Raw genomic sequence first — 21,024 nt, 5'->3', positions numbered from 1 at the left:
CTTTATAATATATTGCATAAAAATAAAAAGGAGAGTAATTTGTACCCATTTAGTACAAAAGGTAAAACATGCATATTTCAACTATGAACTCTGTAATAAAAGCTTTCTGTTAGACCAGTGGTTCTCAACCTTTTTTGCTCCATTCCCCCCTTTCACCATTGTTCAGAATATCATTCCCCCCTTCCCAAGATAGTCTCTCATAGCGTGTTGACATTTCGCGAGTGACGGTGGTGTTTCTCGTGAGAGAAAAATTTCTTAGTTTATAACAGAATTTCTTGGAGCACTTTCTGGTCTTTAAATAATAATTTAATTTTGCAAATGAAAATAATGCTGCATGTTCAAGAATCGATTTTAATCTGCGACATTCAATAAACTTTATTGAATGTCGCAGATTAAATTTAAAAAAACTACAATTTTTCAGATTGTACATAATCTACAGGACATCACAGTTTGCTGAATAGTGGTCCCAATTCCCCCCCTGGAACCCTAAAATTCCCCCCCCGGGGGGGAATTCCCCCCTTGTTGAGAACCCATGTGTTAGACCAAGGCTTCCCAAACTGTACTCCATGGACCATCACAGTCCACGAACAACATTCAAGTGGTGCATGGTGTGTCAGTACTTCAAGATGGGAGACTCACGTCCATCACACTGAATATTCATATAGATTTGTAATTGTATTTTTATTGCTTCTTTTATTTGTATTTTATTATACAGCCACAAGAGTTTTTTGCAATCCACAATGTTAAATTGAGAATACCTCCCATGCCATTCTGAGGCTTTCCATAAGCTCATTTCAAAACAAAACCTTACAAAATTTATAGTCCTGAACTCAGAAATGTTTGCTTAACAACCCTCTAAATTTCCATAGTGACACACAAAACTGTCAAAGAGAATCAAGGGTTCAAAGTGTAAAAAGAGAGGGGGGAAAACCAGACCCCTTTTGGACTTTTTACTGTCAGAGTTCTCATAATTTGTTGAAATTAATTAAAAATCAGCCATGTTCACAGAGTACCTATAATCCTATCACTGACCACCCCATACTCTGACCGTCATCTTCTGCAGTTTAAAAGTTTAAAAAATGCCTGGGTGATTTTTAATTAATTTAAGAAATTTAACATTAAACTCAATGATAAGGCCTGCCATGCTCAGTAAGAACCAACTGTCAGTGTTCTAAAAGCCAGACTCACAGCTACTGGGTTTACCTAATCAGGGGGCCACACCCACACCAAACTTTTATTTTACTTGAGATAGTCATGGCTTCCCCCAAAGAATCCTGGGAAATGTAGTCTGTGAAGGGTGCTGAGAAGAGATTCTTATTCCCCTGACAGAGCTCCAGTGGCCAGTAGTTTAACAGTCTGCCGCTCTGACTGGAGCTCTGTGAGGGGAACAGGGCGTCTCCTAGCAACTCTCAGCACCCTTCACTAACTACACTTCCCAGGATTCTTTGGGAGAAGCCATGACTGTCTAAAGTAAAATAAAGGTCTGGTGTGGATGTGGCCAGGGACTGCTTTGGATTAAATTTTGGTGGGACGCTACATGTTCCTGCTGTAGAATAAAATGGTGGAGGAAGCCCTGAAAAAGAATGATACTGTTCACAATGTTTTCCTTTTAGAAAGGAAAGGGGCTTCCCCTCTGCCCAGTGCCCACACATCCAATCTCCTCCCCTCCCCCCCAGGTCAGTTTCACCTATCCTAAGCATGATTGCACAGGAGTAACTGAACTCAAAATGCATGCATATGATCAAACCTGACCTCTCCTCCTCCTCCATGCTATCCCCTCCCTCTTGTCCTTTCCCTTTCCTTCACCCCTCCCTTCCCCTCCCCTTCCAATCCCCCCTTCCCCTCGGTCAGTTTTACCTATCATAAGCAGGATTGCATGGGAGTAAATCCCACTGAACTCAATAAACATGCAAATGATCAAACCTGCCCTCCCTCCTCCTCTCTCCCATTCCCTCCCTTTTGCCCCTTCCCTCCCCCTTTCCTCACCCCTTCCCATCCCCTCCTTCCTTCTCCTCCTCCTTCTGCTCTCCTCTCCCCCCTTCCTCCTTCCCTCCTCTCTTCCTTTTTCCTCCTTCCCTGCCCACTCCAGGGCTCCCTCTCCATGGTAAGTTTTCCTTATCCTAAGCATGATTGCATGGGAGTAAATCCCACAGAACTCAATAAATTTCCAAATGATCCAACCCGTCCTCCTCCTCCCCCTCCTCCCCTCCCCATCCCCTGTGGTCAGTTTCACGTATCCTAAGTATGATTGCAGGGGACTAAATCCCACTGAAATCAATAAGCATGCAAATGATCAATCTATTCTCAGCGAACTTGCACAGGATTCCATTTCTTACCTCCTGGATTAAAAAGCAGAGAAATTCACTAACCTTCCAGTTTAAGAACATACCTATAGCCCACAGGTATTTCTATCAAACTTTTAAAAGCAGAGAAATTGGGCACCTATAGTGAATGCACCAGGGGAGCAGGAGACCTGATATCCTCTCTGAGATATTGTACTGCCCTACAAATTTGTAAAAATGCAAACACAATTTGGGTTGGTCTTTCACAGTCCAATCCACTTCCTGTGTAGCTTGAAGAATTTGGTAACATATGCCTTTGAGCATATGGTGAGTGGTGGCAACACCTATAATCAGCCTAAATAACAGAAACAAGATGTGCTGTGCTGATCTTGTTTTAGAAGGGAGGAAGCAACAATATTATAACAGTTGATATAGTTCAGATAGTGACTTTAGATATGTTTGATTTCCTTTGCAATTTTAGTGACGTTTCCTATAGGAAATCATTTTCTTTTGCTTCTGTTTCTGTGGCTATGTGAAGTACAGCAACACTTTGCAAAATTTACACTAAAAAACCTCCAAAAACAATTGTGGAATAATGGCACTGATTGTTATGCAGAATAGTCTCCAATGGACATGAGGAGTATATCCATAAATCAGTGGGAAATGAAATATATTCTAACAAATTTCTAGGTGTGCTCTATGTTTTTAATTGACCATGCCAATCTTTCCTTAAGTGGAGTGGTTTAAGCATAGCAGGGTGAAAATATGCATCTTGGACAGGCCAAGATTCATTGGGCAGGCCAACAGTTAGATTCATTGCTTAAGTAGCAACAGATTGTAATCAGTCTGATTTTACATCAGACTGCAGTTTCAGATTCGACTGTTAATGCACCCAAAATAGAAATAGAACATAACCTCCAGTTTGAAACACAAAAGGCTATCTTCATCATCATATGACATTGACCAATAAAAAGGCTTTGAAATTAATAAAAATAAATTTGACACAGATTTCTAGGATGAATAATGAGAGAAATATAATTTTCTAGGTAAGATTCTCTATAGAAACAGTAGTAACACACGAAAGAAGCAAAGTAAGAAGAATACCAACGAGCGTACAAAAATGTAATTCTCCATCTTTGGAGATGGCAGGTATTGCCACCATTCACCATATGCTCAGAGGCATGTGTTACCAAATTTTTCCAAGTTACACAGGAAGTGGATTGGACTGTGACAGACCAACCCAAATTGTGTTTGCATTTTTACCAATTTGTTTTGTTGTTATGTGCCTTCAAGTTGATTACGACTTATGGCAACCCTATGAATCAGTGACGTCCAAGAGCATCTGTCATGGACCACCCTGTTCAGATCGTGTAAGTTCGGGTCTGTGGCTTTCTTTATGGAATCAATCCATCTCTTGTTTGGTCTTCCTCTTTTTCTGTTTTTCCCAGTCTTTTCTAGGGAATCATGTCTTCTCATTATGTGTCCAAAGTATGATAAACTCAGTTTCATCATTTTAGCTTCTAGTGACAGTTCTGGTTTAATTTGTTCTAACACCCAAGTATTTGTCTTTTTCGCAGTCCATGGTATGCGCAAAGCTCTCCTCCAATTGATTTTTCTCTTACCCGCTTTTTTCACTGTCCAACTTTCACATCCATACATAGCGATCGGGAATACCGTGATCTGAATGATCCTAACTTTAGTGTTCAGTAATACATCTTTGCATTTGAGGACCTTTTCTAGTTCTCTCATAGCTGCCCTCCCCAGTCCTAGCCGCGTTCTGATTTCTTGACTATTGTCTCCATTTTGGTTAATGACTGTGCCGAGGTATCGATAATCCTTGACAAGTTCAAGGATTTAAAGTTACATAAATCTTCTGTTGTCATTACTTTAGTCTTTTTGATGTTCAGCTGTGGTCCTGCTTTTGTGCTTTCCTCTTTAACTTTCATCAGCATTTATTTCAAATCATTACTGGTTTCTGCTAGTAGTATGGTATCATCTGCATATCTTAAATTATTGATATTGCTCCCTCCAATTTTCACACCTCCTTCATCTTGGTCCAATCCCGCTTTCCGTATGATATGTTCTCTGTATAGATTAAACAAATAGGGTGATAAAATACACCACTCTCACACCCTTTCCGATGGGGAACCAATCGGTTTCTCCATATTCTGTCCTTACAGTAGCCTCTTGTGCAAAGTATAGGTTGCGCATCAGGACAGTCAGATGCTGTGGCACCCCCATTTCTTTTAAAGCAGTCCATAGTTTTTCATGATCTACACAATCTATAAAGCACAGGCTGATTTTCTTCTGAAATTCCTCGGTCCGTTCCATTATCCAACGTATGTTTGCGATGTGCTCTCTGGTGCCTCTTCCCTTTCTAAATCCAGCTTGGACATCTGGCATTTCTCGCTCCATATATGGTAAGAGCCTTTGTTGTAGAATCTTGAGCATTGCTTTACTTGCATGGGATATTAAGGCAATAGTTTGATGATTACTGCATTCCCTGGGATCCCCTTTCTTTGGAATTGGGATGTATATTGAACGCTTACAATATCGGCCATTATTTAGTTTTCCATATTCCAAATGTGTAGGGCAGTACAATATCTCAAAGAGGAGGTCAGGTCTCTTGCTGCCCTGGTGCATTCACTATAGCTGCCCAATTTCCCTGCTTTTTAAAGTTTGATAGAAATATCTGTTGGCTGTTAGTACGTTCTTAAACTGCAAGGTTGTTTGCCTATTGTATTACGCTTTGAATCCTAGGGAATTAGAATTGATGCAACAGTCTGAGAAAACATTAAGTGGACTTTTTACCATTACTGTTCTGAATTAGGATGTGGTCAATATATTTGGCCTCAGTTGCTTCATAGAATAGTAGAGTTGGAAGGGGCCTATAAGGCCATCTAGTCCAACCCTCTGCTCAATGCAGGAATCCAAATCAAAGCATTCCTGACAGATGGCTGTCCAGCTACCTCTTGAATGCCTCCAGTGTCAGAGAGCCCACTACCTCTCTAGGTAATTGGTTCCATTGTCATATGGCTCTAACAGGACGTTTTTCCTGATGTCTAGTTAAAATCTGTCTTCCTGCAACTTATCGTATTGCTGAGCCAAGTATCCCCCATCTTATAACTGTGCATTTGGTTTCTTTTTCCTAAGTGTAGAATTTTGCATTTATCCCTGTTAAATTTCATTATGTTGTTTGCAGCCCAATGCTCCAACCTATCAAGGTCCCTTTGAATTTTGTTTCTGTCTTCCACAGTATTAGCTGTGCCCCCCAATTTTGTATCATCTGCAGATTTGATAAGCATGCTCTCTACCTTCTCAACAAGTCATTAATAAAAATGTTGAAGAGCACTGGGCCCAGGACTGAGCCCTGAGGTACCCCACTCATTACTTCCACCCAGTTTGAGAAGGAACCATTGATAAACACTCTTTGAGTACGATTCTGGAACCAACTGTGGATCCACCTAATAGTTGTTACATCCAGCCCACATTGAGCTAGCTTGCTAATCAGAATATTATGGGGCACTTTGTCAAAAGTTCTGCTGAAGTCGAGATATATTATGTCCACAGCATTCCCACAGTCTACAAGGGAGGTTACCTGATCAAAAAATGAGATAAGATTAGTTTGGCAAGATTTGTTCTTCATAAATCCATGTTGGCTCCTAGTAATCACTGCATTGTTTTCAAGGTGCTTACGGACTGACTGCTTTATAATCTGCTCCAGAGTTTTTCTAGAGATTGATGTTAGGCTGACTGGTCTGTTGTTCCCGAGTTCCTCCTTTTTGCCCTTTTTGAAGAGAGGGACAACATTAGCTTTCCTCCAGTCATCCGGCACTTCACCGGTCCTCCATGATTTTGCAAAGATAATAGACAGCGGTTCTAAGAGTTCTTCAGCCAATTCCTTCAATACTCTAGGATGCAATTTATCGGGCCCTGCCAATTTGAACTCATTCAAAGTGATTAGGTATTCCTTGACCATTTGTCTATCAATCTCAAGCTCCAATCCTGCCCCTTCTACTTCATGTTTCCTGGGAGGGTCATAGACCCTGTTTTGGGAGAAGACTGAGCCAAAGTAGGAATTGAGCACTTCTGCCTTTTCTTTGTCATCTGTTATCATTTTTCCATCCTCATTAAGTAGCTGTGCCACCATTTCTTTTCTCTGTCTTTTACTCTGGACATACCTGAAGAAAGCTTTTTTTTGCTTTTAACATCCCTCACTAATCTCAGCTCATTCTTAGCTTTAGCCTTCCTGACGCCATCCCTGCAATTCCGTGATACCCGCCTGTACTCTTCCTTTGTGCCCTGGCCTTCTTTCCACTTCCTGTATGTGTCCTTTTTGTTTTCAGGTCATCTCTCAGCTTTTTGTGAAGCCACATTGGCTTTTTCTGCTGTTTCCCCCCTTTTTTCCTTGTTGGAATTGCATGCCATTGTGCTTTTAGAATTTCCTTTTTTAGAAACTCCAACACATCTTGGACTCCTTTTCTCATTAGGGTGGCTTGCCATGGAACCGTACTTACAATTGTTCTGAATTTATTAAAATCAGCTTTCCTGAAGTCCAGGGTGCGCGTATGGCTACTCTCAGCTTTTGCTTCCGTTAAAATCAAGAATTCAAGGATGGTGTGGTCACTTTCCCCCAGAGTTCCCGTAACTGCCACTTCACCCACCAAAGCATTTCTATTGGTTAGAATCAAGTCCAGGATAGCTGATCCTCTGGTTGCTTCCTCCACTTCCTGTAGGAGAAAATTATCTCTAACACAAGTCAGAAATTTATTGGAGGGGCCGTGTTTGGCAGAATTTGTCTCCCAACAGGTATCGGGATAATTGAAGTCCCCCATTACTACTACATCATGCCTCCTCGAAACATTGGCAATTTGCTTTTCAAAAGTTACACTCTCATCTTCTCCTTGATTGGGTGGTCGGTAGTAGACACCAAGCACCACATTCCTTTTATTACTTGCCCCATTAATTTTAATCCAGATACTCTCGGTGGAGGTACCAAGCTCATCTTCCTGTATTTCTGGGGATATATATTTTTAACATATAGCATGACTCCATCTCCCTTTTTATTCCTTCTGTTCTTTTTGAACAAGTTATATCCTTCAATTGCTGTCTTCCAGTCATGGGAGTCATCCCAACAAGTTTCAGTTATACCTATCAAGTCGTAATTACCCTCCTGTGTTAAGAGTTCAAGTTCGTCCTGCATGTTTCCCATGCTCTGTGCATTTGTATACAAACATCGAAGACCATGTGATTTATGGCTTGGCTTCCTTACTACATTTTTCTGAGGACTGTTACTAGGTCCTATTAGAGCCAACCTCTCTGTTCCTGTATTCTGATTTAGTATAGTATATGAAACAGAAGAGGCAGCACCTGTGAAGTTTGAACCACTGGTCTCTGAGGAAGCAGTTCATTTCTGATTTTTATATACATCTATGTATACTGTTTTCATGAAATTTGGTAGAAATATATTAAGAATGGTAACTTTCATTGTTCTATTAGGAAGCTTTTATTACAGAGTTCATGTTTGAAAGATGTATATTATACTTCTTATAATGCATTTTGAATGTGGGATACAAATTGTTCTTTTAAAGTCTGTAATGACTTTTATATTCTGTGGCATGCACCCCAGTCTCCACGTGGTGACAGACTTCAAGGGCTCTAGAACTTACTCAGGGTTTGAGTTCCTTGGAATGAAGGTCACTGGAGACTGTGGTGTCTTTAGGATATATGGTTTTATTTAGACATTATTGTTATTGTTGTTATTATTACCCATCCTTCACCCAACGGTCCCAGGGCAGGTTACAACAATTTTAAAATACAGCATTAAAACCAATTAAAAACAAAAACAAAAATTACAAAACAGAGTGAGTCCTAAAAATATACAGGTGTCAAAGGCCAGGGTAAAGAGGTAAAAAGGCCCCCAAGGCGGCTTCCACACAAATAGAAAAACACAAATACAAAATACATATAAAAACAATACAATTTACAAAGATTTCAAGCCAACAAAATCCTAGCATTTCTAAAAAAAAAACAACAGCTAAAAGCCAAAAGCATTCATTTTCCTGTTAAAGGACAGTCCCCAGAAAAATGTCACTAAGACCAGTGGTGAGGGGGCAAAGCAGGTGGACAAGCTTGTCCCTTGATGGTCCCAGCAGTCTCACCCCTGCAGCAGTACCTCTCAGTCTGCAGCTCCTCCTTATACAGATCCAGGCAGAGGGGTGGGACAAGGCAGGTGGGAAAAGCTTGGTGGAAAAGCTTGCCCCTTGATGGTCCCAGCACAGTTGTCATGGAGGCCATGAAGTCCCAAGCTTGCCCATTTGAGGCAGCCTCAGCATGGATATTGAAGTCTCCCAGCACTATAGTGAAAAGGTTCTCCAACACCATATCTGAGATTTATTTCAGCCAGTTTGATTAGGAAGGTTGTAGCAGAGCGGTACACTAACAACATCTCTGTTCTGTCTCTCTGGCCTCAAACAATCCTTCAGAACAAGACACCATGTGGACTGGTGTCCTGGTGAGGGAGATGGAATGTGTATGGATGATTGCAACTCCCCCTCCCAATCCCTCTGACCTGAAATAGTGCTGCAACCTGAGCACAAGATGGAAAGGTTCTCAGCATTAACTCTCCAACAGATCCTGCTTCCCCATTAGGTTCCCAGGGAGGCCTCCCGAAACCATCACTTTGGATTTAGCACAGAGAGCATTCTTTTCCAGCTCCAGACAAGAGTAGTCTAGACAAGACTAGCTTCTGGGCTATTGTTCCGTCTACAAGATTACCTCCAGCCAGATGAATGGGGGAGGAAGCCTACTCCCCTCCTGAAAGATCATCACCAACCAGTTGTTCCTATGGCAACATGGTCAATTATTTTGGCCAAGTATGTGTCATGCATATAGGTTGTTCGACAGACTTAGTCAGACCAGTTTAGTGGTCCCTTCTGCTACAAATTCCATCCTTACAATTACAGAATCATAGGCATAGAGGGGGGGAAAAGACATCATCCAGACCAACCCCTCAATCCTGTAACAATACATTGTTTGAGATTGTTCTATACAATATACCACTGGGTTTTGTAACTATATAAGTATATATTAAATTTATCTGAAGTAGGAAGCATAGGGTCTGAAACATGTTGAATCAATACTCTTTCTTTTCTATCTCATTGCTTCTGCTTTCTGTTTCTGGGAGGTCCATTTCACTACCAAACTGAAGGGACTAGCTAAATTCACTTTTAAAGGGAATGATATTGATTACTAGTTCAGGGTACTTCTTCTAAAGTAAACTGGGAGGGGGAGTGGAGGTAGTGGAAATGTTATGCAGATAAAATCTATTCAGCTTAGACTCACCTCCCCCCCCCCGGTTGCTTTTGTCATTATCTTTGCTTCTGTGCTTTTGATTCTTAGGGCACCGAATTCACAACCTGCAGAGGGAGGGGGTATACCCTCCATAAAGCAAATGAGATTTCTCTTGCATGGATAAGACAGGAAGAGTGAGAAGTACACTGAGCTGTTTTCATAGCTCCAATTTTTCCAGGCATCAAACAACCCAATTATCCTAAAATAGTAATCCAGTTTGTTTCACTGCAGGAAGGCATAACAAGCTTCAGTCAAAAGGACCAGAAAATTAGTTCTTTGTTAAATATGTGAATCTTGCCCTCTTGTATTTCCACCTGGCAAGCTACAAATGTCAGCGTAGAAATCTCAGGAAAAAGACATCAAAACACCACAGGACAAATGTTTAGAATACAGAAACCAAGTCTCTCTATCCGAGTTTAAGTGCAATGCTTTGGAAAAATGACTAATTGATGCTTTCTTAGGATTTGCACAGCAAGATTTCAAATCTCTATGGGGTTCATACAGATCAGGGCATGGTGTCAATTTATGTTAACTATCAGTGGTGTAATAATTCTTAGCTGAGCATAAAATCATGCTCCCATGAAGTTGGACACTCACTTGCTGATTCACAATATTTACATATATAGCTGCATCTATATGTTCTACTTAAATGCATTGTCTGCATTCAACAGTATGTAAGGCTTTGAATTTCTCCAGTTCTCCTTTTTTTGCCTCTGAATTCTCTCAAAGAGAGGTTAGCTTCCTCCAGAGAAGATTCCAGAGAATACCTTTTTATCAGCAGATACAGAATAACCAACTACCAGAGAAGCATGTTTCTCATCGCAAGTTCTAAAATGACTTAAAATTCCTATTTGTTTTTCTATTTGATCTCATCTTTGTCATGCATTTACATTATGTTTCACATATACATGTGATGAACATGACTTGATTATGAACAGCTGAATGTTTTAACTCTGTTGAAAAGCAACTTGTCCTCTCAACCCTTGCGCTTCTTGGCTTATTAAAACTTAACAAGGTGGTATGACCGAGTAGATCTAGGGTGTGGTCAACACATCTTTGTAGGAGGGAGTGTTTCCAGCCACCCTGAAAGAGGTGGTGATCCTCCGCTCCTAAAAAAGCCCACCCTGAACCCATTGGTTTGTGACAACTACTTCCTGCTCGCAAATACCCTTTTTAGGGAAGGTGATTGAGAGGGTTGTTGTACAGCAATTGCAAATCCTCTTGGATGAAACAAATTATCTTGACGAATACCAATCTGGGTTCAGGCCTGGTTATGGGACTGAATTGGCCTTGGTTGCCCTGATGAATGACCTTTATTGACAGAAAGACAGGGGAGTGCGACCTTTTAGTCTTACTTGATCTCTCAGCTGTTTTTGATATCATTAATCATTGTATCCTTCTGAACCAACTTGGTGTGATGGGTATTGGAGGCACTGTTTTTTCATTCATTCATTGGCGATCACTCGTGGCCGAGTAAGATTGTCTTCCAGGGTAAGGTCTTTAACAGTGGGTCCATAAGTGACTGTGGAGCCCAATTCTGGATCCACACAGCCTCCCACAGTGAGGACATAGGTTTCCAGATGGAAGATGGTCACGATGAGGATTTGCTTGACGTGCCTTCCGCTTAGCTCGTTTGTCCCTTTCGCCCTGTACTCGTGCTTCTTTGAAGTCCATAGCACCTTTGATAATAGCTGACCTCCAATTGGGACGCTCATGGGCCAAGGCTTCCCAGTTCTCGATGTTCATGTTACATTTTTTTAGATTAGCTTTGAGAACATCTTTAAACCTCTTTTGCCGTCCACCGATATTCCGTTTTCCATCCTTAAGTTGGGAGTAAAGTAGCTGCTTTGGAAGACAGTGATCAGGCATTCAAACAACATGGCCGGTCCAGCGAAGTCAATGTTGGTGGATCATTGTTTCAACACTGGTGGTCTTTGCTTCTTCCAATACGCTAACATTAGTCCGCCTATCTTCCCAAGTAATTTGCAGAATTTTCCGGAGGCGCCATTGGTGGAATCTTTCAAGAAGTTGGGAGTGGCCTTTATAGATGGTCCATGTTTTGCAGGCGTACAGTAAGGTCGGTAGTACAATGGCTTTGTAAATAAGCATTTTGGTCTCCCTGCAAATATCCCGATCCTTGAACACTCTATGTTTCATTCAGGAGAATGTGGCACTCGCAGAACTCAGACAATGCTGAATTTCAGTGTCGATGTCACCTTTTACAGAGAGATGGCTGCCAAGATAAGAAAGGTGATCGACATTCTCCAGCGTTGCACCATTAAGCTGGATTGCTGGTGCTACAGAGGGATTGGTTCGCACTTGCTGATGAAGCACTTTGGTATTTTTGATGTTAAGCGAGAGGCCAATCTTTTCATATGCACTGTTTTATAGTGGTTCCGATCCTACCTCTAGGGTCATTTTCAGATAACAGCATTGGGTGATTATCTTTTGGCCCCCTGGAAGTTGTGCTGTTTAACATCTATATGAAGCCCTTGGGAGCAGTAGAGTAATGGCAAATCAAAAGTGAAGGGTTTCTTCATGATAATCATGGCCACGCCCCCTCTCCTCTCCCTCCCCCTCCTTTTTTGCTGAGAATAAGATCCTTGTCAATGCCTTTGCCTACCACAACAGATGTTCCTAGGAGCCAATGAGCATGAAAGAAGTGTTTTAGTTACTGAGAAGAGTCTTCTCAGTGGCTGACTCACCTCCTTTCACTTTGATTGGCTCCAATCAGCAAGAAAGGACAAGGACGCATGTTAGGAGATTCTTCTCAGTGGCTAACACTCTCCCCTTTCGTGCTGATTGGCTCACAGGATGCCAGAGACATAGGGACCCTGCTCCTAAAAATGTAAGGGGTCTAAGACCCCCTGAGACCTTGGACAACTACACCCCTGCTTGGGAGTAGTCATCAGAAGATTTGGGGTGATGTATCAGCAGTACACTGATGATAACCAGCTCTATTTCTCTGTAACATCTGAATCAGGAGAGGCCATGCAAGCCCTGGACAAGTGGTGCCTGGACTCAGTGGTGGTCTGGATGAGGGCCAATCTGAGTCTGAATCCTACCAAGATGGAGGCGCTGTGGGTTGGTGGTTCCCGAGTTCAGATAATTGGTCAATTGCCTGCTTTAGATGGGATCGTATTCCCTTTGACAGAGCAGTTTCATAATCTGGGGGTGCTCCTGGACCCAACTTTGTAGCTAAAGGGGAAGGTGACCTCAGTGCCTAGGAGTGCCTTTGACCAGCTTCAGCTGGAAAGAGAGATGTGGCCTTTTCTGGACCAAGATAGCCTGACCACTGTTGTCCATGTACTAGTAATCTCCAGGCTGGATTATTGTAATGTGCTCTATGTGGGGCTGCCCTTCAGGTTGGTCCAGAAGCTGCAGCTGGTGCAAAATGCTGTGGTGCAACTGCTCACTGGAGCAGGGTATCTCCAACATGTCACCCCGCTGCTGAAAGAATTGCACTAGCTGCCCTATACAACTTGGGATCAGGATACCTGAAAAATTCGATTGCCCCTTATATACCCAGTCAATCAATGCACTCTGCAGGTGAGGGCCTCCTGCAGATACCATCTTATCTAGGACGATACCATCTTAACATAGGAAGCGGACCTTTAGTATTTTGGCACCTACCCTTTGGAATTCTCTTAAATATTAGATAGGCATAATCTCTGTTGTCTTTTTTATGCCTACAGAAGACCTTCCTCTTTCAACAAACCTTTTAAGTAGAGACATTAACCCAGTCTGCATCTATGTTGAAATTACTTTTTTAAATGTTTTGTTTTAATAAGTTTTTAAAGGTGTTTTGTTTTAATAAGTTTTTAAAGGTGTTTTGTTTTAATAAGTTTTTAAAGATGTTTTGTTTTTAAGATGTTTTAGAATGTTTTTAATGTTTTTGTTTGCTGCCCTGGGCTCCTTCAAGAAGGAGGCGCTGGGCATAATAATAATAATAATGAGAAGAACTCTATTTGTGGGGATTTAATCAGACTGCTCATGCATGCTGATAATTAACAGATGTTCCTCTTAATGAGTGATTAACATGCATGTGTGGACTGGCCCAATGGCATTAAACATTTGTGCTGAGATTTCAGTTTCTTTTTTCTTCAAATCTTTAAATTCTGTGGCAATGAGTAACCTTGTCCAACAGGAAAAAGTGAGAAAGGATCTTTTTGTATATATCAAGCCTCTTAAAAATGTTTTTAAACAAGTTACTTTGTATTTATTATTGCCCATGACAGCAATATATGATGAGATGCCAAAGTGAAAACTGATGGTTAAAATGTGTGAAATATATAACCTAAAATAGATTTAGACAGCAGTCCAGTTCCCTGGTTTACAGCAGTGAGGCTCGATGGAGCAATGTACTCATCACTACATCCATATCCACACCATTTGTGTTGACCAAGGTGGAGGGGGGAGGAGGAAGGAAAAAATGTTTCTTTGCTGTCCCAGCTCCCAGGATGGCACAGTGAAGAGGCTCAGAGTGAGTGTATTGCTGTCACGTGCCAGCAGCAGGGCCAAATCAGGATCCAGTAGATCCTGTGCTGGCCCCGCCCGCCCCGCCCCAGCAATCTCCCACTGGAATACTGCCAGCAGTAATTTCTGCCTCCTGTTTGGGTGGGTGGTACATTAGGGTGCTCTGTGCTGACAGAGCTCCCTCAACAGCAAAGGTCAGCAGAGAGACAGCTCTGCTAATCCAAACCCCCAGCATGGCAGATTGGGCTGCTGGATTGCTCTGCCCATTATTTCAGAGGTTGCTGATTAAAGGCTGTTATGCTGAAATAATGCATTCTGCTTGCCTAGGCAGGGAATTCTACAGGGGCTGTTTCAGCAGCTCCAGTCTGTATGCAGGATTCCCATGGATGCATGACTCCATGTTCACAGGAGGGCACCATCTTCTTTGATACTGGGGAACAGTCGACAGAGACATATGCTTGGAAACCTGTACATGTGGGGCCCTGTAGACCTTTGGATGACAGCAAGAGTATATTAACCATCTTACTTATTAGCTTGAGTCATTGTCCACTTGCTGTGCTTGCAGTAAATTCTGTACTCATCCCATAACACAGATAAGGGGCAATTTCTTTTTACAGCTCCCATCCAGAATGGATACCCAAGCTAAGTGTGAATGCACATTCTCCACCCAAATGTGTTCAATGAATGTGCAGAGGGGAAAGCAGTACTATGCCTGCTAAATCTGTTCCAATGTCTGTGCGTAGGCCCCTTTCACACTAACACTGAATACACAAAAATCTGAACTGGGGTGGGTGGGCCTGATCTTGCTCCCCATCTATGTATTCAGTACATGTCAGACTCCTGGGACTCTGAAGCTCTAGGTCTCTGTGTTGGTGCCCCTAATAGTGAACTATTAAAGACTGCAGAGTAGAGAAAGAAGCCGCAGCATTACTCTGTTAAGTCCCAGCATGGCTTCACCTTTAATTCTACCTGATCTGACATGGTAGTAAACACTTCCAGGTTATGCCTGAGGCCTTTCAGTGTCTTCATTGACTCCTTCATTGCCTATTTGCTCCCTTTTAGCTTTTAAGACCAATGATTTAGACCCTGCCATGTAACAGAGAAGATCAGTTCAACCAGCAATCTGCACATGTTCTGGAACTAAACTGACTCCTGCTTTGTTCTGCATACAATGCATATGAGACTATTGCCAACCTAACATAGGAGCAAACACTGGCTCAGGTTGATTACCTTCCTTAGCACAGTATGCATGGGACCAAGTGGAGTACAGACTCTGGCCCAATTATGCACCTGCACTACTTGCCACAGGCCACAGCAAGCATATGCCTCTGTTTGGTCATTAATTAGTCTAGGTGAGTGCAAAGCCTTTTCACCCCAACCAGCAAGACCCACCAGTAATTTAATCAGTGTACCATTTGCATTCTGTGGGAATAAGCCACTTCTAGTTCCCAAGAGGCATCCTGGTTACCTAGCAGTTTGGTTTGATTGGCTTAAGAAACCCTTAAGATCACCAATCAGTCTGAGGCAGAAAACCTGTATTGTTGTACCTGCCTATGATTCAGTACTTGTGCTATTGTCATTCAATGCCCCTTCCACCCAGTTTTGTCTTCAATGTAATCTTGTTTTGTTTCAGATGCCCCCTCCCCTCAGAAAGCCTTCTGGTTCAGTCATTCTTTCCTCACTTCAGTCTTTATGGGATCTTGCCTCATTGAGACTATTCCAAGAGAGTTTATCTACATGTGCTCCAACTTCAGCTAGCCTCCCTTCCCTGTCCCTTGGCCTCCCTCTGTGTTTTCTTCTGTTTAGTCAGGAACTTTGAGGAGATACAAAGCCAAGTGTTCTCCTTAAAGAAACTCTTCTACTTCTGAAACCATATCATTAGGCTCCTAAGAAGCCCTGGTCACTTGCTTGGAACATCAGGAGAGCCACCCTTTCCCTGGGATAGGTAATTATTGGCGTTTCATTCCTTTTTCTCTCCTCAATTTCCTAAATCTTGCCATTTTTCTGCTCTAGGCCTTCATTTCACTCTGCCATTTTCCTAATTCCATTCTCCTCTCCCTCAGCTCCTTGTACAGTAATTCTCCCTTAAGTGAAAGCTGTAGATACAGGCAATGTGAGTGTTGGCAGCCTGTGTATAACATTGCAATAACTAACCATTGTGTTATTCTGTAACATTGCATTGGCTCTTCTAGCTGCAAAGGCCTTTTACTCAACAACACCTATTTTGGTTCTGTAAATAAATAAATATTAGCCTGCTTAAACTCAGTGTGGGAATAAATTGTTTTTTGCACATTTTTCCACATAATGAAGTGAGTACAGATAAAGTACAATAATCTCTGTGGTGTGCAACATCTCTGAATTAAAGAACCCAAAATATCACAAGTCTATGTCATGAGTGGGAATACATGAGTCGCATGTAATGTGATTGGGAACACATGTAGGTTTGGTAACACCCTAGCTCAGCCTTTCCCAACCAGTGTGCCTCCAGATGTTGTTGGACCACAACTCCCATCAGCCTCAGCCAGCATTGCCAATGGTCAGGAAAGATGGGAATTGTGGTCCAACAACCTCTGGAGGCACACTGGTTGGGAAAGGCTATGGGGCTGGTACCATTTCCTTACTGACCCTCTTGTTAATCTGCCCTGGCGCTTGTTGCAGCTCTGGTCCTGCCAGACCTCAGGACTTGGCTGTTGTGTACTCAGTGGTCTATGGTGAGGGGTTTGGCATTGTAACTGCTTAAAAATAAATGTCTATCACTGTACTCATCCTACTTCCACCCTGAGTGCCCCTTTAAATAACTCTTCTGCAAAAAGCCCAAACATATTTTTAGACTTGGGAGTTTAAAATGCAATTTATGAGTTCCTTGGAGGAAGCTGTTAAATGGCAAATTCCAAAAAATGAGATGTATGCCGTCTGGATTGCAGCCCAAATCTTTTAAATGCTGTCTATGAAAAGAAAACCAACAAAAATTCTTGTGGCACCTTAAGAACTGTTGTAATGACTCCTTTTGTAACAGAACTAATGGATTTATTATGGCATAACCTGGTGTGGACTAAAGTCCACTTCATGAAGTGACCACTGAGCACGACTTGAGGTTCTAGCTCAAGAACCTGGCCTCAGGAGCTTGAGTTGGAAGCCTTCCAGATTTAAGGTAAGGACACACACGCAGTTTTGCCGGTTCCAGTGTCTCCATCTCTCTTTTCTGTAAACAGGGGCACATGATGCTAGTCAAACCCCACCCCTTTTTACTCTAAAACCCAGGTCAGATCAGCTCCAGTGTGATTTTATTTTTAATTAAGCTTCAAACAGATTTTGCAGCTGATTGGCAGATCTACCCCTTGCCCCTCCAGGTGTAGCCATAGGAATTGCTTTGCTGTATGTGTCTAGTGTGCTCTCAGCCTTAGATTCAAGTATGGCCACTCATAGATCTGTCTTGGTCCTGACATTCACATTTAATTTTAACAGTATCTCTCTCTTTCTTCCTCTTCTTTGTCTTCCTCCTGCAGTCCAGTTGTGGAGCAAAACTCACCAGTTGAAGACCTATGGATTAAGAGGATAGGAATCAAATTTTCAGATGAGTTTTGAAAGTAGGCCCTGTTCATATAACCATTATTCTGTTTGTAGACCATGTTGAGATTTTTCAGGCAATACAAGTTGAATTTGCCCACATTCAGAAAGTAATTTAAAAAGTTTCAGCATGTATCCAAATTGAGGATCACTTCACATTTGGAACTTGAAAGATAGAACCATTATTTCACACTTACAAATGTACTCGTAAGGATTGTGCAGGAAATCATTAAATGTTAATGTTTGCAAAGTTGAATAGTTTATAAGTGAAAATGTCTGCTTGCAGTAGGTACTGTCAAAGAAGCTAACAGCATGTTTAACAAATGTTCAAAAGAAAAAATAGCATATTATATTAAAAAGGGGAATTTAATTTTTAATTCATTTATTTTGGCAACAATTTGTGGGTTATGTGATATTACTATGGAACTTTAAACAAGGAAGACTCACACGTGGTAAACATCTGTAATGCCAAGTCACATGGTACACACACACACAGCTCCATCTGGGGGCAATTTTTGGAAGGGCGAAGAATCATGCACATTGTGCAAATCGCGTGTATGTTGTATGCACAATTTACCTGGCTCTCATAAAATTTGCATAGCGCCAGGCACACTCAGTCTGAAAAGCCTGGGTCCAGCTCCTCAGCCCATGTCCGAATTGGACTGCCGTGATGAGAACTCAAATGGCTATGTGTGAAGCTGCCTTAAGGAGTCACGTGACAGTTTACACAACCAAGGGCATTTCTTGATGCCTCTGCAGTGGATTTAACGAGTGGCCGCTAAATTAGCCGATTGTTGAAGGGCACTGCATCGCGTTTTAAAAGACAGGAGGATGTACAAAAGTTCTACTAGGAGTGATTATATCTGTGGTTTTAGTTTGCACGTTTTCGTATGCTCAAATAATCACTCGAAGCTGAAGGCTCTGAGAACCTACGTTTGTAAGCTAGCTCTGAGTAACATACATGCACGTGCGAAGCTGCCGTTAAGCAATCAAATCAAGAGATGTTGCAAGCATGTGTGAACCAGACCTTCTCGGCGGCTGCTTTAAGAGCTCCCACAATGCCGTGCTCGTGTCCCAGTTCCGTTACACGGTACTCCTGGAGCAGAAGTGTGTATATGTATGAGTGAGCGAGGCGGGCAGGCAGAAAAGGAGAGCAGCAGCGGTAGTTACTGTAATCAGAGAGCTGAAGCGCAGCAGGATAGTCGAGGAAAGCTGGAAAGACGCAGAGAGTGGAAGAAGGGGGAGGAGCTGCCTGTCCGCGCCCCGCCACAAACCAGAGAGAGTGTCAAGGTGGAGAGGGGGAGCCCGCCCGTCAGCCCGCCCCAAACTCTCGTGCCCTCGGCCAAACCCGCCCCTCAGTTCTGCAGCCAATTCGGCGTCTCCGCAACGAGAGCCCGAGGACAGAAAAGGGAGACACGAACTTCTATGTAGCGCGGCGAAATAGATGGGGGCTCCCTCAGCGTCGTCTCTCCACGTTCCCCATCAGCCTCTCTCGTTTGGCAAAGGGGGGGAGCAGAGCTGCGCTGTGCTTGGAGCTGCTGTCCAGAGTGGGGAAGGAAGTCTAGTGCCGGGCTTCGTTTTTTCCGACCGAGCGCAGAGGAGGCAACTGCAGTATCCCAGAAGTAGCAACAGCCGCCGCCTCCTTCATCGGCCTCGCTAGATTCCGCTGTAGAAAGGGTGTAAGTAGAAAGTTCGGACTTCGACCACTTTCCTCATCTCCCCCTCCCCCGTATTTCTTCACCCGCTGTCCTTCCTTCCTTCCATTCCTTTTTATGTGTCCCTCCTTTTACGCTCTCAGGGCTTTGCTTTACCTCCCTCTGTTTGTCGTTCTTACTCTCCCTTTTCTCTGTTCATTTTCCATTTACACCCTGCTTCCTGCAGTGTTTTGTCTGCCCAATTCCTGGTGCCTTTCCCTTTTGGATTCCCCTCTTCCGTTTTGCGTACTTTGCTTCTTTTTTCCATTTTCTCATTTCCCCCTTTTAATGCCTCTTTTACATCTGACTCTTCTCCGGTTTCCCTTTAAATAAATAAATCTACAGCCTGTTTCTGTTCAAGTTAAGTGCCACGGAGTTAAATGGGACGCACTCTCAAATACGTATGTATAGGATGGTGGGTCACGAAGTATTAAAAAGTCTGACTAATTTTTCAGTCCTGTTGAGTAAGAAGGCCCCTTGTACTCTGTAGGGTAATAATAAGTCCTTTACTTTTTTTTACTTTTTTCTTACCTGTAAGAAAATTGCACACACATAACCCATCTCTGCAAAGTGGACAGTTTGTTAATCTCCTCCTTCTTAATCCTTGTTAATCTCTTATGCACGCTTACCTGGAAGACCCATTGAACATGGTGGGAATTTATTCTGAGTAAAAGCATGCATTGGATCCAGCCAATCAACTTTGCCACTGAGGGGTGGCTCTTTTTCTTCGAACAGCAGCAGTTTTATCTTGCTGTAGAAAAGGTTGAACTTTAAGGTTTCATTTGATGGATTTCAATTTGTTGGTCGATGCAACAATACGTTTGTAAAAGTCTGTGATAACTCTTTTTATGAGTAATTGATAATGGTACAAAGTTCTGTATGTGTGCATGTGTGTGTTTCAAAACTCCTAATCCTGTGCTGTGCGGTAAAGCTTTTGTCATTTTGACATCAGTGAAGCCACTTGCTAAACTGCAAGTTGATATATTGCTTGTAGGTTTGAGCTATGTTTATAAGTAAAAATGCAATAGAAGGAAATGCACTTTTGAAAATTCCCTGTAGAATTACACCTGTCACATCCTACACTGGATGGCAGAAGAGATATGCCTGTGCGGAAATGGGAGTGTAGAGAGAAGGAATGTTGCTGGAAAATAATTGCATCGCTGACAAAAAAACATGCTGTCTGTTTGAGTTGTGGAGTTATGAAATCTGCTTTGTGTTTTGCTCAGTTCTGCATCATGCTTAGGCAGCATCACTACTAGTTAAAATTAAAAGCTCACAGGAGTGTGAAGAGATAGTAAGTAAATTACTGTCCACTGATTTTTATAAAGGCATCAGAGTTTCTGGCCAATTGTATTTTGCTTTTACTCTTCTATCAAGGATTGAAGCTTTCTAATCTGATCAATTTATACTTTATTCTTGGTAAGGAAAATGTGCATGTTTGTGAACTTTAACTGGGCTAGCCCTGGAATAGCTTGCACTCCTTCACCGTATAATTTTTCAAGAAGAGTTTTTGATTTTTTTTGTTTCAGTACAGTTGCTGTCTTAATATTACAGATTAATATGAGGTTGCCATCTTTGCTGTTTGCATGCACGTTTGTAGAGCAAACTGATGTTTTCATGAGTACCACCTCTTGTTCATTTAGATGAGATTG

At 42.2% G+C, this 21,024-nt stretch overlaps 1 protein-coding gene across 4 annotated transcripts in view; it reads left to right on the top strand.

Annotated features, from left to right (window-relative positions):
• RASSF8 (Ras association domain family member 8) overlaps window positions 1-21,024 on the top strand; it is a 148,608-nt gene that overhangs the window by 11,498 nt on the left and 116,086 nt on the right. For 3 of the 4 annotated variants that reach the window (XM_061582225.1, XM_061582227.1, XM_061582228.1), the window contains exon 1: window positions 18,717-19,357. The exons of the other annotated variant lie outside the window; for it this stretch is intronic. The gene's annotated coding sequence lies outside the window, so the exon portion shown is untranslated. Of the gene's footprint in view, window positions 1-18,716; window positions 19,358-21,024 lie in introns of those variants that run through there. 4 annotated transcript variants of the gene reach the window in all.

Source organism: Rhineura floridana, chromosome 8 (genome assembly GCF_030035675.1).
Source record: "Rhineura floridana isolate rRhiFlo1 chromosome 8, rRhiFlo1.hap2, whole genome shotgun sequence".
Taxonomy (NCBI): domain Eukaryota; kingdom Metazoa; phylum Chordata; class Lepidosauria; order Squamata; family Rhineuridae; genus Rhineura; species Rhineura floridana.
The sequence above is the reverse complement of the archived record's forward strand: the minus strand, read 5'-3'. Positions and strand labels throughout refer to the sequence as shown.